Genomic DNA, 17,610 nt, shown 5'->3' on the forward strand with positions numbered 1-17,610 from the left:
ACACAAAAAAAGTCCTAGTATCAAGATGATTTACCTCCTATATTAACCAAGCTAGCAGAGTATTACAAGCAACGATATTTTCCCCAAAGCTCGCCTCTTTTCCCACTTAAATTCGTCTGCTTTCCACAACATGCACTCTGAGCGAAAAAAAATTTCCACGGAGCCGCTTGTTCTTGATTAAGTCTCCTGATTATTGCCACACCTGGCCAAGAGGATGAACCGGAAAATGCCAAATGCTTGCACTTCAAAAAAGCCGTCAGAGAAACTTGCTCAACGATAAGCTGCAGGAAACTTTCGGAAGAAGATACGCAAGTTCGAAAAGTTACATTAAATATAGCAAATCAAATCCAAAGACTTTCATTTAGAAAGATTAAATGGGTAAAAAAAAAAAAAACTATTTCTATTTCATATTACTACACATGCTGTTGCAGTTGTGAAAATAAAATAGCACCATGGCCATACTAGGTGATCTGAAGCGCTTACAAATGCGCATAAGGACACAAAAGAAGTGAAGTACGTAGTTATCACTTGTTCCATATCACATGAGTCGTCGGCAGCCTCTGCTGGAAAAATGCACAGCAGTGACTATTACCTCTCAGAAAGGAAACGCGACATAATAGGTGAGGGAGGGACGAGTGGCGGAGGGAGGGCAGGTAGGAGGAAGAGGGAGGGAAGGTAGAAGGGAGAGGGAGGGCAAGTAGGAGGAAGAGGGACGGAGGGAGAAGAAGGGGAGATGGAATGAGAAAGTGGGCAGGTAGGAGGAAGAGGGAGAGGCCAGGTAAGAGGGAAAGGGAGAGAGAGGGCAGACAGGAGGGAAAGGGAGAGAAGGCAGGTAAGAAGGAAAAGAGATCAGGCAGGAGGGAGAGAGGGAAGGAAGGAGGGAGGTAGGGGGGATGAATAACACAGTGGTGGGCAGGTGACGGCTCTCAGTGTACATCCTGGGGGCACCCACGCTGCCAAACCTCAAAACTACACTCTCTCGCACTTCCATAACGTTAACCCAACTTCATACCTCGTTAAACACAATACATACATACTTCTGCTGTTGAAAAATAACGTTTCGTTCCCTCCAACAGATAAAATCACATGCAAAAAAAATTAAAAAAACACTATCCAACGGAGGAAGCAGTTACTAAGGCAGGAGGTGAGAGAGAGAGAGAGGCTTTTTTTTCTTCCCTCGCACGAGCTCTTGTTCTCTCAGAAGACAATAGTATGATCTGGCGAGTGTCTCCTATAGTACTGACAAAACCTGACACTCGACTGACAACTGTAACAACAGTAAGGTTAACTTGGTGATTAACGTCCATGGGTAAGTAAATTTATTTAGGCACAGGTACACATAAGTATAATTAACACATTGTGTTAATTACCTAGGATAACCCAAAAAAAGTCAGTGACTTATTTCCACTGGGGTCCTCAGGGGAACGTATTAAATCACTTTAGATGAGTTTCGCCCAATAGGATTCTAGCAGCCCCTGGTGAGCGAAACGTATCTACCGGGAGGGTATTCCGGGGTTCAACGCCCCCGAGGCTAAGTCCTTGACCAGGCTTCCCGGTGGATCAGGACCTGATCAACCAGGCTGTTACTGCTGGCCACATGTCCACATGTCCCTCTTGAAGGCTGCCATGCGTCTACTGGTAATGCCCCTTATGCCTGGTGGGAAGCTGTTGAACAGTCTTGGGCCCCGAACACTTACTGTGTTTTCTCGTAGTGTATTCATGGCACTCCTACTTTTCACTGGGGGTGTCCTCAATGTTGAATACCCGCATATATTACACAACGTTACATACATTAGCTCTCCAAAGTTTTCTTAATTTCATGGGAGGAAAGGCATAGTGTGCCTTAATGCTGGTGAAAGCTCTTGATCCAAGGAACTGCAGTTCCCCCCCTTTCGTCCGGTGGTAAACACAGCAACCACTAAGAACAGTCGCAATATCGTGGCTGGAACAATTTCTCAAAAACCCGCGCACGTAGGAGAGGAACCATTTGACGACGTTTCGCTCAGTCTTAGACCGCAGCCAAGTCGCAACTGCCTTGGATCAAACCTATTATTACCTACAACTGTCCATGCACTATGGCCTCCGTAATTACGGGATTAGCGTTACCCCGTGAAAATACAATAATAGCATATTATTATTAGCTTCTACGAGGTAATCTTCGTTAACCATTAAAATATAAACTAACTTAAGCTCTGATAAACTATGTCTGGCAACAAGGTTACTGAATACAACCAGGAAGATTGTGATGTGAACGAGTATCACTCGTGGTGTGTGAGTGGGTCGGGCAAGGCACCAGGCTCCATCATGCTGCCATATAGTGTTTGTTTATTCTCTGCCCGGGTGCCACGAGGCACACACCTGCCTAATTGACTCCCGTTCTCCCATTGCCACGCCAACTTCCTGTGTTTTTAGTGGTAAGTTCTTACAGATTTTCGATTCACCACCACTGTAATTTCTCTTTTTGTCCTTTCATAGCAATATTAACACACACACACACACACACACACACACACACACACACACACACACACACACACACACACACACACACACACACACACACACACACACATACACACACACACACAGGAAACACATTCCTATCCTTCATTGCTTGAGGCTGTTCTACTTTCATTGTCTTCCTGGAATAAGTCACAATACCTTGTCTGCAACAATTCACAACTCAACGTCATCTAAAGATTTATCTACAATTTGTGAGTTAATCGTGAATCATCTTCCACATGTAACTGTATATACGGTTACAGAGGCTTGTTACTGATATAACTTACGAATGTAACATTTACCTACTGGCCTCTCTGTCTTCAATAACTTAAATAGTAATACTGTGGGTTCTTTATAAATATACGTCTATAAGAAAATATATAAAATCAACAGCAATAATAAAACAAAATTTCAGCTATACTAACCTATCCTTCAGTATGGACAGACCCACATGAATTCGGTACGTGCATTTCCCCCCAAAAAATATATTTCTTCTCCGTCATGTTAACTTACTTTGCAGTCGGTTACCGTATCGTATATAAACATATATTTTCGCATAATTGCCAGACGAGGCTTTAGATTTTTCCTACATTACGTTTAGTCTCTTCTCAAAGGTGAGGGTCCCCCCAAATAAGACAGAGATGGAACTTTCCTGTATCTCTTTATTTCCAGACAATAACGACATTATAAAAGACGGTAGAGTCAGGCACAATACGAAAACCTCGTAAATTAATTTTCACACTCACGGTAACTAATGTGGAGGACGGGGGTGAAACTGAAAAAAACTCACCCTGTACCTGATTCCACTTAACTATTACTAAAACTCAGCAGCCACGAAAGCAAATTTCAAATGGGTTTTCACAGCCCGTGTTGTGAGGATGGCTGTAGTGTTGTGAGGATAGTTGTATCGTGTTGTAAGGATGGTTCTACCGTGCTGAGGATTGCTGTAGTGTAGTGAGGATGGCTGTACCATGCTGTGAGGATGGTTGTACCATGCTGAGGATGGTTGTACCGTGTTGTGAGGATGGTTGTACCATGTTGTGAGGATGGTTGCACCATGCTGTGAGGATGGTTGTACCGTGTTGTGAGGATGGTTGTACCATGTGAGGATGCACAACATGGTTGTACCCTGTTGTGAGGCAAGTTCTATCGTCTTGATGATGGTTGTACAGTGTGGTAAGGATGGTTGTATAGTGTTGCGAGGATGGTTGTAGTGTTGCGAGGAAGGTTGTACATTATTGCGCGGATGGTTACAGTGTTGCGAGGATGGCTGTAATATTGCGGAGATGGTTGTAGAGTCGTGAGGATGGTTGTACAGGATTGCGAGAATGGTTGTAGTTTCGTGAGGATGGTTGTAGTGTTGCGTGCATGGTTGTGCAGTGGTGTGAGGATGGTTGTACAGTGTTGCGAGGATGGTTATACAGTATTGTGAGGATGGTTATTGTGTTGTGAGAATGGTTGAACAGTGTTGTGAGGATTGTAATGTCGTGAGGATGACTGTAGTATTGTGAAGATGGCTGTACAGTGTCGTGAGAAAGGATGTAGTGTTGTGAGGATGGATGTAGTGTCGTGAGGATGGCTGTAGTGTCGTGAGGATGGATGTACAGTGTCGTGAGGATGGATGTACAGTGTCGTGAGGATGGATGTAGTGTCGTGAGGATGGATGTACAGTGTCGTGAGGAAGGATGTAGTGTCGTGAGGATGGATGTACAGTGTCGTGAGGATGGATGTAGTGTCGTGAGGATGGATGTACAGTGTCGTGAGGATGGATGTAGTGTCGTGAGGATGGATGTACAGTGTCGTGAGGATGAATGTACAGTGTCGTGAGGATGGATGTACAGTGTCGTGAGGATGGATGTAGTGTCGTGAGGATGGATGTATAGTGTCGTGAGGATGGATGTAGTGTCGTGAGGATGGATGTACAGTGTCGTGAGGATAGATGTAGTGTCGTGAGGACGGTTGTACAGTGTCGTGAGGATGAATGTACAGTGTCGTGAAGATGGATATACAGTTTCGTGAGGATGGATGTACAGTGTCGTGAGGATGTGCAGTCTCGTGAGGACGGTTATACAGTGTTGTGAGGATTATAGTGTCGTAAGGATGGCTGTAGTGTCGTGAAGACGGTTGTACAGTGTCGTGAGGATGTACATATGTATGTACAGTGTTGTGAGGACGGTTGTACAGTGTTGTGATGATGACTGTACAGTGGTGGCTACTTGTTAATGGATTTCACCCCTCATGCACCGTCGAGCCGGCAGCTCTCAATATAAAAAAAAATCAGGCAACCAGGCATGTTTAGTAAATATGTCAGAAAGACGAAAGAGCAGTATAAAGAAGCCATGTAGCAACAACTGTACACATCTTGTATGGAAAAAAAGAAGAGATTCAACATATTCTGCTTCAAGATATTCTTGGTAAGACTGAGTCCTGCTGAATCATGTCTAATTGTCCCTATGTCGAGTTAGGTTCAATTAAGTTAAATTTGGGTAAAGTTGGATAGGGTATCTTAGTTCAGGTTAGGTTTGGGTAAAGTTGGGTAGGGTATCTTAGTTTAAGTTAGGTTAGATTAGGTTTGGGTAAAGTTGGGTAGGGCATCTTAGTTTAGTTTAGGTTAGGTTAGGTTAGGTTTGGGTAAAGTTGGGTAAGGTATCTTAGTTTAAGTTAGGTTAGGTTAGGTTTGGGTAAAGTTGAGTAGGGTATCTTAGTTTAAGTTAGGTTAGGTTAGGTTTGGGTGAAGTTGGGTAGGGTATCTTAGTTCAGGTTAGGTTAGGTTTGGGTAAAGTTGGGTAAGGTATCTTAGTTTAGGTTAGGTTAGGTTTGGGTAAATTATTATTATAATCAAGGGGGAAGCGCTAAACCCGTAGGATTATACAGCGCCCAGGGGGGGATGTGGAAGGCATTCAGGCTTAATTCGGGGAACTGGAGCACAGATTCAATTCCCTAAATCAAGAGCCCCTCACCAACATCAAGGAACCTTCCATGAGGGGAGGTTTGGGTAAAGTTGGGTAGGGTATCTTAGTTTAGGTTAGGTTAGGTTTGGGTAAAGTTGGGTAGGGTATCTTAGTTTAAGTTATGTTAGGTTAGGTTTTGGGTAAAGTTGGGTAGGGTATCTTAGTTTAGGTTAGGTTAGGTTTGGGTAAAGTTGGGTAGGGTATCTTAGTTTAAGTTAGGTTAGGTTAGGTTTTGGGTAAAGTTGGGTAGGGTATCTTAGTTTAGGTTAGGTTAGGTTTGGGTAAAGTTGAGTAGGGTATCTTAGTTTAGGTTAGGTTTGGGTAAAGTTGGGTAGGGTATCTTAGTTAAGTTAGGTTAGGTTAGGTTTTGGGTAAAGTTGGGTAGGGTATCTTAGTTTAGGTTAGGTTAGGTTTGGGTAAAGTTGAGTAGGGTATCTTAGTTTAGGTTAGGTTTGGGTAAAGTTGGGTAAGGTATCTTAGTTTAAGTTAGGTTAGGTTAGGTTTGGGTAGGGTATCTTAGTTTAGGTTAGGTTAGGTTTGGGTAAAGTTGGGTAGGGTATCTTAGTTTAAGTTAGGTTAGGTTAGGTTTGGGTAAAGTTGGGTAGGGTATCTTAGTTTAGGTTAGGTTAGGTTTGGGTAAAGTTGGGTAGGGTATCTTAGTTTAGGTTAGGTTTGGGTAAAGTTGGGTAGGGTATCTTAGTTTAAGTTAGGTTAGGTTTGGGTAAAGTTGAGTAGGGCATCTTAGTTTAGGTTAGGTTAGGTTTGGGTCAAGTTGGGTAGGGTATCTTAGTTTAAGTTAGGTTAGGTTTGGGTAAAGTTGAGTAGGGTATCTTAGTTTAGGTTAGGTTAGGTTTGGGTAAAGTTGAGTAGGGTATCTTAGTTTAAGTTAGGTTCAATTAGGTTAGGTTTGGGTAAAGCTGGGTAGGGTAACTTAGTTTAGGTTAGGTTTGGGTAAAGTTGGGTAGGGTATCTTAGTTTAAGTTAGGTTCAATTAGGTTAGGTTTGGGTAAAGTTGGGTGCGGTATCTTAGTTTAAGTTAGGTTTGGCCGACCAGACGTGGACGCGATTTATACAAATTGACCATCATAATAAAACCAATGACGTCAAATTAGTTTATTCAGGTACAAGTACACGTAAGTACAATTATCGTAGTGTTAATTACTTACGATAACCCCCCAAAAAAGCCAGTGACTTTTTTCCAATGGTATCCTTGTAAGCAAAGAGTATAACACAAATAACTAGAATCTGAACGATTTTACATTTCAACATACACACCAAAAATGACTAATTTTCCAAGTCACGAATTCAAACTTTGATTTTCACTTCATTTCAATTCTAAGAAAAGATAACCAAAGAAACTATTAGTGTATTATCATAATAATGACCCGGGAACGTAACACAAATCATACAACAATCTGCAGGTGTATTTGAGTTCCTACTAGAAGGCACCGTACCTACACTTTTATTGGAATTTCTTAAAAAAATAGAAGATTTTTCTATGTAACTCTACGGAGAACAGAGGAGCACATCCTCCCTTGACACTGGCTGAGAGAACACTGCCACCTTCCTCCCAGACGCTGTAATACTAACTTCCTTGTCATCACTTCTCGTAAGTTATCAAATACTATCTCCTCTCTCAACCTTATCACCCATAAACCAATTACTCTATAGCGAAAGTAAGTTTTTGGTAAGTAATCTTAAAAAATTACTAATATATATATATATATATATATATATATATATATATATATATATATATATATATATATATATATATATATATATATATATATCGTTATATTTACTATGCAAGACAGGCTACTTGGCTACACGTTATGGATTATAGCCACTTCATTCCGACATTGAATCACATATTGTTTCGTCTGGGTATAAACAGCAAAGAGCTTGTGCTGGTAACTAGGTGTGTGGGTGAGACAGTCACTGAGTGGTGGCACATGGGTGTCACATTTGACCATACAAATTTAGACTCTCTCTCTCTCTCTCTCTCTCTCACACACACACACACACACACATAGCAGTTCCTGGTCACACACAGATGTGGCTGGTCAGACACAGATGTGGCTGGTCAGACACACTATGTAGGTGTGGCTGGTCAGACACACTATGTAGGTGTGGCTGGTCAGACACATCACCTTATTTTTCATTCTTCAAGGTGGGGTGCGGGAGGGGGGTGTTTACCTGGAGTTTACCTGGAGAGAGTTCCGGGGGTCAACGCCCCCGCGGCCCGGTCTGAGACCAGGCCTCCTGGTGGATCACAGCCTGATCAACCAGGCTGTTGCTGCTGGCTGCACGCAAACCAACATACGAGCTACAGCCCGGCTGATCCGGAACTGACTTTAGGTGCTTGTCCAGTGCCAGCTTGAAGACTGCCAGGGGTCTGTTGGTAATCCCCCTTATGTGTGCTGGGAGGCAGTTGAACAGTCTCGGGCCCCTGACACTTATTGTATGGTCTCTTAACGTGCTAGTGACACCCCTGCTTTTCATTGGGGGGATGGTGCATCGTCTGCCAAGTCTTTTGCTTTCGTAATGAGTGATTTTCGTGTGCAAGTTCGGTACTAGTCCCTCTAGGATTTTCCAGGTGTATATAATCATGTATCTCTCCCTCCTGCGTTCCAGGGAATACAGGTTTAGGAACCTCAAGCGCTCCCAATAATTGAGGTGTTTTATCTCCGTTATGCGTGCCGTGAAAGTTCTCTGTACATTTTCTAGGTCGGCAATTTCACCTGCCTTGAAAGGTGCTGTTAGTGTGCAGCAATATTCCAGCCTAGTGTCCCTGATGCTGGGGAAGGGTTCTTGATCTAAAACGTTGGCCCTGCCCTGCCTTGCCCTGTCTTGCCCTGCCTTGCCCTGCCTTGCCCTGCCTTGCCCTGCCCTGCCCTGCCCTGCCCTGCCTCAACTCAAGACTTCATTACACAATGCATTATATAAACTCGACGGGTTTAAGGCTTCATAAAAACAAGAAATTGTTTTAACACAATTCTGGTTTTCCCTTTGTATGGGATAGCCTATCCTATCACAAGTGATAGTAACTCCGGCTTGTGTTTTTTTTTTTCTCTTTTTAAATATTAGAAAAAAATCGTTAGAAAATTGCTTACTTTTAATTTTTTTTTGCTTTAAAAATTGTTTGTTTAATTTTTTGTTTGCTTTATTTTGTTTACTTATATTTTTTTTGTTTGCTCTAAAAAAAAATATTTGCTAGAAAAATCCTCTTATCCCACCATCAATTTCCCACCACAGCCACGAGTCTCGGTGCAGCGCACCAAAAAGTGCCTTGTGTTGTTGTCGGATGTCTGTCTCTCTAACACGTCAGTCCTCGACTTACTACCGTTCACAGTCTGACTGCCACCACCCTCATCTTCGCTATCAAGAACTCCACTGCTGGGATAAGCCCTGGCTTGCTTTCTATGACCGAAGACAATCCTCTCAGACGCTATTCTTCGCCTATTCCCACTCTCTTCTTACCCGAGAGTTAATAGTTAGCTTTACCGTCACTGAAGCTAAGAAACTAACACAACACCTCAAACTTACTTCTCCAGGCTGAGGGGGGGACTGATAACCTCATCCTCACGACTTCTACAAACATCAAAAGTGGTTATAATCATAACCCACTTCAGACCATCCCAAAAAATGTAGCGACCTCCTGTCTAAAGGAGTATGTCGTTCTTCTTCCTGTACTTTCTTTCACCCAAAAATGTGCCACTCCTCGGTCCTCCAGAAGCAGTGTTACAACATCGAGTGCCCTGCATACCATCTAAAAGGGACCAGGAGGCACAGACCCCACAAGACAAACAATAGTAGCTACGACAACCCAACTCCAGGTGATTTTTTAGTGGCAGGAAACGAAAAAAGAAAATGGAAGGAAATAACAAAAATAGTCCACCACCTTGGAGCCTTGGACTGGAGGCGCAGCCAGTGGCCACCCATGGCCCTCCAGAATTACAACTACTGATGCCAATAACAAAATCCCCCCAACAAACACAGAATACAACCTCGTTCATATTTGCTAATATACAGGGCCTTAAGCCATCCACCAAAAACAAAATACCTTTTATCAGTGGACTTCTAGTGGAGTCTAATGCAATGTTTGCAGCCTTCACAGAGACTCACACAAAAGATCACTTTGACAGTGAAATATGGATAAGTGGTTACAACCTTTTTAGATGCGACAGAAAAAACAGGCAACAAGGGGGGGTTGGCCTGTATGTCAAAGAGTCCCTTATCTGCACGGAGTTGCTGAACACCACAAATGAGGTAGTTGAAGTTCTATCAATAAAGATCGAGAACCAAAACCTAGTCATTGTGGTTGTATACAAGCCACCAGATGCAACCTCACAACAGTTCAAGGAACAGCTACTGAAAATCGATTACTGTTTGGAAAACCTTCCAGCTCCATCCCCAAACATCTTACTGCTTGGTGATTTCAACCTAAGGCATACAAAATGGAAGAATGTAGCAAATAATGTTATAGCTGAAACAATCCCCGGAGGTAGCGCAGATGAAAGGTCACACACACATGAGCTACTAAGTCTCTGCGAAAAACACACCTTAAGCCAGCAGATAGTGGAGCCAACAAGACTAGAAAACACACTTGACCTTATCTTCACAAATAATGAGGGCCTGATAAGAGACATAAGAATATCAAAAACAACTAATTCCGATCACAATCTAATCGAAGTCCAGACGTACATGCATAGGGGTCCTGAACAGCAGAATGCATGTACCTGTGAAGGTGTCTTCACAAAATACAATTTCAACAACAAGAACATCAACTGGGACCAGGTAAACCATGTCCTAAACGAAACATGTTGGGAAGATGTCTTAAATGACATGGATCCAAACCAGTGCCTTGAAAGGATCAACTTCCTGGTAGCCGAAGCATGTTCTAGGCATATTCCCCTAAGAAAGAAGAGCAGGAGTAAACTGGAGAGAAAAAGACGCTCCCTCTACAGAAGACGACGAAGAGTCACTGAGCTCCTCAGGAGTGCTAGAATATCTGATACACGAAAGGAGGCGCTGACCAGGGAAGTGGAAACTATCGAACTTAAGCTAAATGACTCTTACAGGAACCAGGAGAGGCAGGAGGAGCTTAAAGCTATTAGTGAAATTGAAAGAAATTCAAAATATTTCTTTTCATATGCCAAAAACAAGGCAAATACCACATCTAGTATCGGGCCCTTACTCAGACAGGATGGGACTTACACAGACGACAACAAGGAAATGAGTGAAATATTGAAATCCCAGTACGACTCTGTGTTTAGTGAACCACTAATCGGTCTGAGGATCGACGACCCAAATGATTTCTTCATGAATGAGCCTCAAAACGCCATAAATGTAAGCCAGATTTCCGACATTACCCTAACTCCGATAGATTTCGAAAAAGCCATTGACAACATGCCTATGCACTCAGCCCCGGGCCCAGACTCGTGGAACTCTGTTTTCATTAAGAACTGCAAGAAACCCCTCTCGCGTGCCCTAAGTACACTATGGAGGAGGAGCTTGGACATGGGTGAAATTCCACAGTCACTTAAAACAACGGATATAGCCCCACTCCATAAAGGTGGCAGCAAAGCATTAGCTAAGAACTATAGACCAATAGCTCTGACGTCCCACATCATAAAAATCTTTGAAAGAGTGCTAAGAAGCAGGATTGCAAATCACCTGGATTCCCAAAATCTGCACAATCCAGGGCAACATGGGTTCAGGGCAGGTCGCTCCTGCCTCTCACAACTACTGGATCACTATGACATGGCCTTGGATGCACTGGAAGAAAATCAGAATGCAGATGTAATATACACAGACTTTGCAAAAGCATTTGACAAATGCGATCATGGCGTAATAGCCCATAAAATACGTGCTAAAGGAATAACTGGGAAAGTGGGGAGATGGATCTTCAACTTCCTAACAAATCGAACACAAAGAGTAGTGGTCAACAGAGTTAAATCGGAGGCTGCCACAGTGAAGAGCTCTGTTCCACAAGGCACAGTACTCGCCCCCATCTTATTCCTTATCCTCATATCAGACATAAACAGAGATATACACCACAGCACCGTATCATCCTTTGCGGATGATACTAGGATCTGCATGAGGCTGTCATCTGCTGAGGACGCGGTTAACCTCCAAGAAGATATAAACAAAGTTTTCCAGTGGGCAACGGTAAACAATATGATGTTCAATGAGGACAAATTCCAACTACTCCGTTATGGAAAACTGGAGGAGATAATAACTAGAACAGAGTATACTACTGACTCCGGCCATACAATAGAGCGGAAAAATAATGTAAGGGACCTGGGAGTAGTAATGTCTGAGGATCTCACTTTCAAGGATCACAACAGTGCCACGATCGCACGTGCAAAGAAAATGATAGGATGGATAATGAGAACTTTCAAAACGAGAGATGCCAAGTCCATGATGATCCTTTTCAAATCACTTGTTCTCTCTAGGCTGGAATACTGCTGTACATTAACATCTCCATTCAAAGCAGGTGAAATCGCAGATCTAGAGAGTGTACAGAGATCCTTTACTGCACGTATAAGTTCTGTCAAGCACCTTAACTACTGGGAACGCTTGGAAGCACTTGACTTATACTCGTTGGAACGCAGGAGGGAGAGATATATCATAATCTACACTTGGAAAATCTTGGAAGGAATGGTCCCAAATCTGCACACAGAAATCACTCCCTACGAAAGTAAAAGACTGGGCAGGCGATGCAAAATGCCGCCAATAAAAAGTAGGGGCGCCATTGGTACACTAAGAGAAAACACCATAAGTGTCCGGGGCCCAAAACTGTTCAACAGCCTCCCATCAAGCATTAGGGGAATTGCCAATAAACCCCTGGCTGCCTTCAAGAGAGAGCTGGACAGATACCTAAAGTCAGTGCCGGATCAGCCGGGCTGTGGCTCGTACGTTGGACTGTGTGCGGCCAGCAGTAACAGCCTAGTTGATCAGGCCCTGATCCATCGGGAGGCCTGGTCATGGACCGGGCCGCGGGGGCGTTGATCCCCGCAATAACCTCCAGGTAACCTCCAGGTAGGGGCGGTGCCTTGACGCTGGCGAGGGGCTCCTGATCCAGGAGAACGGATCCTCAGATCAAACCTGAATGCTTCCATAGGCACTATATGATCCATACGGGTTTAGTGCTTTCAGCTGAATAAAATGTGTTATATAACTACTAGGATACCCATACATGAATACGTTTTCACCGGCTACTGTAGCTGATATAAACAATATCTTAGTTACATGCAGACATGATATAATCCTCTTGTTCTCCGTCATCAGCATGTAGGATTTAGCGCTTCTCTCTGATCATAATCAAATAAATTTAATAAATCAACAGTTAATGAAACAGTGAAAAACTGAGACGATAAATTTTTGAAACGGAAAATAAGGAAATCGACGAAGGTTCGTAATATTAATGTTTTATCTCTATGGAACTTTACAGTATTACAACTAACTTGTAAATTGTTTATTTATTGAATAATAGATGTTTGCCTCTGTAACTTAAGTTGCTCGTAGAGAAATTGTTAATATTAATAACTTTAAATATATAGAACATATCCAGTGCTCATTGCTCTCGTCAACACAACCTCACATGCTGTACATTATAATTTTATTTCATTAAAAACTTATTATCATTCACGATTATTAACTAATTTAATATTTTTCACACTGGTTATACCATTCTTTAATATAATTCTGAAACCAAACTTCCCACACTGATGATTAACTTCTTAAGAGAATGAAACGTGAAGAAAACTGTCTAAGTGTTCAGAGGTAAGTGGTTGTGTTTTGTTGACTAGGAAACAGCCTAGAGTCTCCTGACACGAGTCTTCAAGTCTGGTCATTGCTTGAGAGTTTATTGCCCTACCCCAGCTACGTCCAACACACCCCATTTCAGGGGGAAAGTTACACTTTAGGTCATCTGTAGTCGTTTCCGGGGGTCATCCCCCCCGTGGCCCGGTCCAAGACCAGGCCTCCTGGTTACCGGCCTGATCAATCAGATTGTTGGTGCTCACCTCTTACAGTCATATGTATCACAGCTCTGTTGATCAGGAAATGACTTAAGGAACTTATCCAGTTCCCGAGGTCAGTTCCTGACCAATCGTAGGGGTGTATAGTGCCTTTGGAATGCCAGGCAGTCAAGTTCAATTCAAGGAAGAGAGCGGATCTAGTTCCCTTGATCAAGAACCCTTCCACCCTTTACGGGTGGAAACACTAGGACGCGTTTCCTTAAGACACCTGCGGTCCATGTCCACCTAGCAGTAAAATAGGTACCTGGGTGTTTGTTAGTCGACTGGTGTGGGTTGCATCCTGGGGACAAAACTGACTTAATTTGGCCGAAATGCTCTGCATAACAAAGGGCTTTCTATATAGTATGTCACTGATGTCAGCTAGGCCTGTATAAGTTGTATTTGTAGAAATAAAGATTATTATTATTATTATTATTATTACTTAACTATATAAAACCATTGTTAAAATTTCAAATTTCACAAAAGTTAAACATCTTACACACACAACATTATAATAATGATCGACAAGAAACATACCACTTACCCATGACATTATTACTAACATTCACATAATCACTGAAGCCAAGTTATAGTTACAACAAGTTCACTTCTCCAATGCCAAGGTAATTTACGCAAGTGTAATCTGGAGACTCCTGGCAACCCCTTACCCACTTACCTGGAAAGAAAGAAAACGAAGCGTCAGTTATGCATCACAGAGAACGGTGTTATGATGGAATTTTTGCAGGTATAACTCTAGTAACGTTTTTAAAAAATTGTATAGCTAAAAAGAAAAAAAATATTTATCTCATTAGAATACACTGAGACTACATTGGATGGGTTTAACAATGTGTATAGTTACAAGTTAGTGACAATTTTAGGAAAGCACTTTTTGGTCATTCTGTAGAAAACAGTGTTACACTTGTTTTTTTTTTTTTTAAATCTACGTATACAGTATTTATATAGACAGTAGAATAAACGTACATTAATTCTGAGGGCTGATACACTGTACCTTGCAGATCTATATCTGAGATAAATATTAAATCAAGCTTCATAAAAATAGTTTTGACTTTATTAGGGCTCTGGTGGCCTGGTGGTTAACGCTCTCGCTTCACACGGTGATTCGATACAGAGTAGAAACATTATATTCATTCATAATTACCTGGGTGTTAGTCGAAACACTTAAGGAGGCCTGGTCACAGACCGGGCCGCGGGGGCGTTGACCCCCGGAACTCTCTCCAGATACAGTTGATGTTTGAGAAGACACAGTCCTCGACCATCCCACCAGCATCATAATAAGACGGGAATAATGTCGTATGTGAGGTGATATCTCAGCCTTATAAATTTTCTGCTGTTCTATTATTTTTACAGGTCCTTGATAATGTGAGAAATCACGAAAGCGCTTGGAATTTCACAATCTTTTCACAGTGGTTGTTTTGCATACTGTATTTTTCATGGATTATCCAGGGTTACTACCCTTTGGGTTAATAATTCGGGTTAATAATATTATGATACATTACGTGGATTTGCCTTAGGATAACCCATTAAATTCAGACTGGCGTAATGTACAAATATACAAATAACCAGCAAACACAGGAGAAAGAAACTATGTACGGGTTATCTGTGCATTGTTCCAGTCTGGTATTGTCACTTTTTATTCTTTCTGTACAGATGAGTCATTTGATAACACCCGGACAACCCACAGCAGCAGACTAAAACTCAGGCGTCTCTCTACTGTTAGTTGAACACAGGCAGCAGGGAAGACGATATATACACATCGAGGTGTATATATAATATATATATATATATATATATATATATATATATATATATATATATATATATATATATATATATATATATATATATATATATACATACATACATAACGAAGCTTTAATCCCTATTAAAGTATTCTTAACTAGTAACGAATAGGTTACATGCAATCTTTAAAGACCCTCGTATTGTCGATAAGCTTCAGACTCAATGTACACATATGTTACTATGTATGATAATTATACTTATGTGGACCTGTACCTAAATAAACTCACACGTCCCCTCCCTTCCCAGGATCCGAACCCACACCCTGTCGATTGTCGTTTGACTGCGCTAACCAATGCGTAGTATTAGTAGTAATACTGAGTGAATGCCAGATTAAATTAAGGTATATTGCGTGGATATTATGGCCCAAAAGACTAAGTCTGACCCTTATAAATTTGGTGATCAGGGAGCCCACTGGAAGTAAATCTTCGGTACGGCTGGAAAACATTAGGGACGTGTTTCCATAAGACACCGGCTACCCCTGCTCACCCATCAGTATAAAATGGATACCTGGGTGTTAGCGGACTGGTGTGGGTCGCATCCTGGGACAAAACTGGCCTAATTTGCCCGAAATGCTCTGAGCATGACAAGCGGGTTTGTATATAGTAGTATATCATTGATGTCAGCTATGGTCTGTATACCTTGAGGGAGGGAGAGATATATCATAATCTACACTTGGAAAATCTTGGAAGGAATGGTCCCAAATCTGCACACAGAAATCACTCCCTACGAAAGTAAAACACTGGGCAGGCGATGCAAAATGCCCCCAATAAAAAGTAGGGGCGCCATTGGTACACTAAGAGAAAACACCATAAGTGTCCGGAGCCCAAAACTGTTCAACAGCCTCCCATCAAGCATTAGGGGAATTGCCAATAAACCCCTGGCAGCCTTCAAGAGAGAGCTGGACAGATACCTAAAGTCGGTGCCGGATCAGCCGGGCTGTGGCTCGTACGTCGGACTGCGTGCGGCCAGCAGTAACAGCCTAGTTGATCAGGCCCTGATCCATCGGGAGGCCTGGTCGTGGACCGGGCCGCGGGGGCGTTGATCCCCGGAATAACCTAAAGGTAACCAGGTATGTACTTGTAGAAACAAAGATATATAAGTAAGTTCACCCAAGTATAAATACTGGATATAAGTGCAGGGAACACACAAGCCAGGATGAACCATGATACATGAGTCCAGGGAACACACAGGCCAGGATGAACCATGATACATGAGTGCAGGGAACACACAAGCCAGTATGAACCATGATACATGAGTGCAGGGAACACACAGGCCAGGATGAACTATGATACATGAGTGCAGGGAACACACAGGCCAGGATGAACCATGATACATGAGTGCAGGGAACACACAGGCCAGGATGAACCATGATACATGAGTGCAGGGAACACACAAGCCAGGATGAACCATGATACATGAGTGCAGGGAACACAGAGGTCAAGATGAACTATTATACATGATGATGAACCATGATACAGCAGGAACACACAAGCCAGGATGAACCATGATACATGAGTGCAGGGAACACACAAGCCAGGATGAACCATGATACATGAGTGCAGGGAACACACAGGTCAAGATGTACTATGATACATGAGTGCAGGGAACACACAGGCCAGGATGAACCATGATACATGAGTGCAGGGAACACACAAGCCAGGATGAACCATGATACATGAGTGCAGGGAACACACAGGCCAGGATGAACCATGATACATGAGTGCAGGGAACACACAGGCCAGGATGAACCATGATACATGAGTGCAGGGAAAACACAAGCCAGGATGAACCATGATACATGAGTGCAGGGAAAACACAAGCCAGGATGAACCATGATACATGAGTGCAGGGAACACACAAGCCAGGATGAACCATGATACATGAGTGCAGGGAAAACACAAGCCAGGATGAACCATGATACATGAGTGCAGGGAACACACAGGCCAGGATGAACTATGATACATGAGTGCACACACAGGGTGAGGAACCATGATACAGGTGCATTGGATCTGTGCACAGGCCAGGAAACTATATACATGAATGCAGGGAACACATCCCCCCAAGATGAACCATGATAATGTCAGGGAATACACCCCCCAGGATGAACCATGATACATGAGTGCAGGGAACACACAAGCCAGGATGAACTATGATACATGAGTGCAGGGAACACACAAGCCAGGATGAACCATGATACATGAGTGCAGGGAACACAGAAGCCAGGATGAACCATGATACATGAGTGCAGGGAACACACAGGCCAGGATGAACCATGATACACGAGTGCAGGGAACACACAGGCCAGGATG

At 42.7% G+C, this 17,610-nt stretch overlaps 1 protein-coding gene across 3 annotated transcripts in view; it reads right to left on the minus strand.

The window, feature by feature from the left end:
- The window catches only part of RhoGEF3 (Rho guanine nucleotide exchange factor 3), a 548,785-nt gene that overhangs the window by 408,605 nt on the left and 122,570 nt on the right, over positions 1-17,610 (minus strand). The window contains exon 1 of one of the 3 annotated variants that reach the window (XM_070090288.1): positions 6,912-7,011. The exons of the other annotated variants lie outside the window; for them this stretch is intronic. The gene's annotated coding sequence lies outside the window, so the exon portion shown is untranslated. Of the gene's footprint in view, positions 1-6,911; positions 7,012-17,610 lie in introns of those variants that run through there. 3 annotated transcript variants of the gene reach the window in all.

The sequence above is a fragment of the Cherax quadricarinatus genome, chromosome 31 (assembly GCF_038502225.1).
Source record: "Cherax quadricarinatus isolate ZL_2023a chromosome 31, ASM3850222v1, whole genome shotgun sequence".
Lineage (NCBI taxonomy): Eukaryota > Metazoa > Arthropoda > Malacostraca > Decapoda > Parastacidae > Cherax > Cherax quadricarinatus.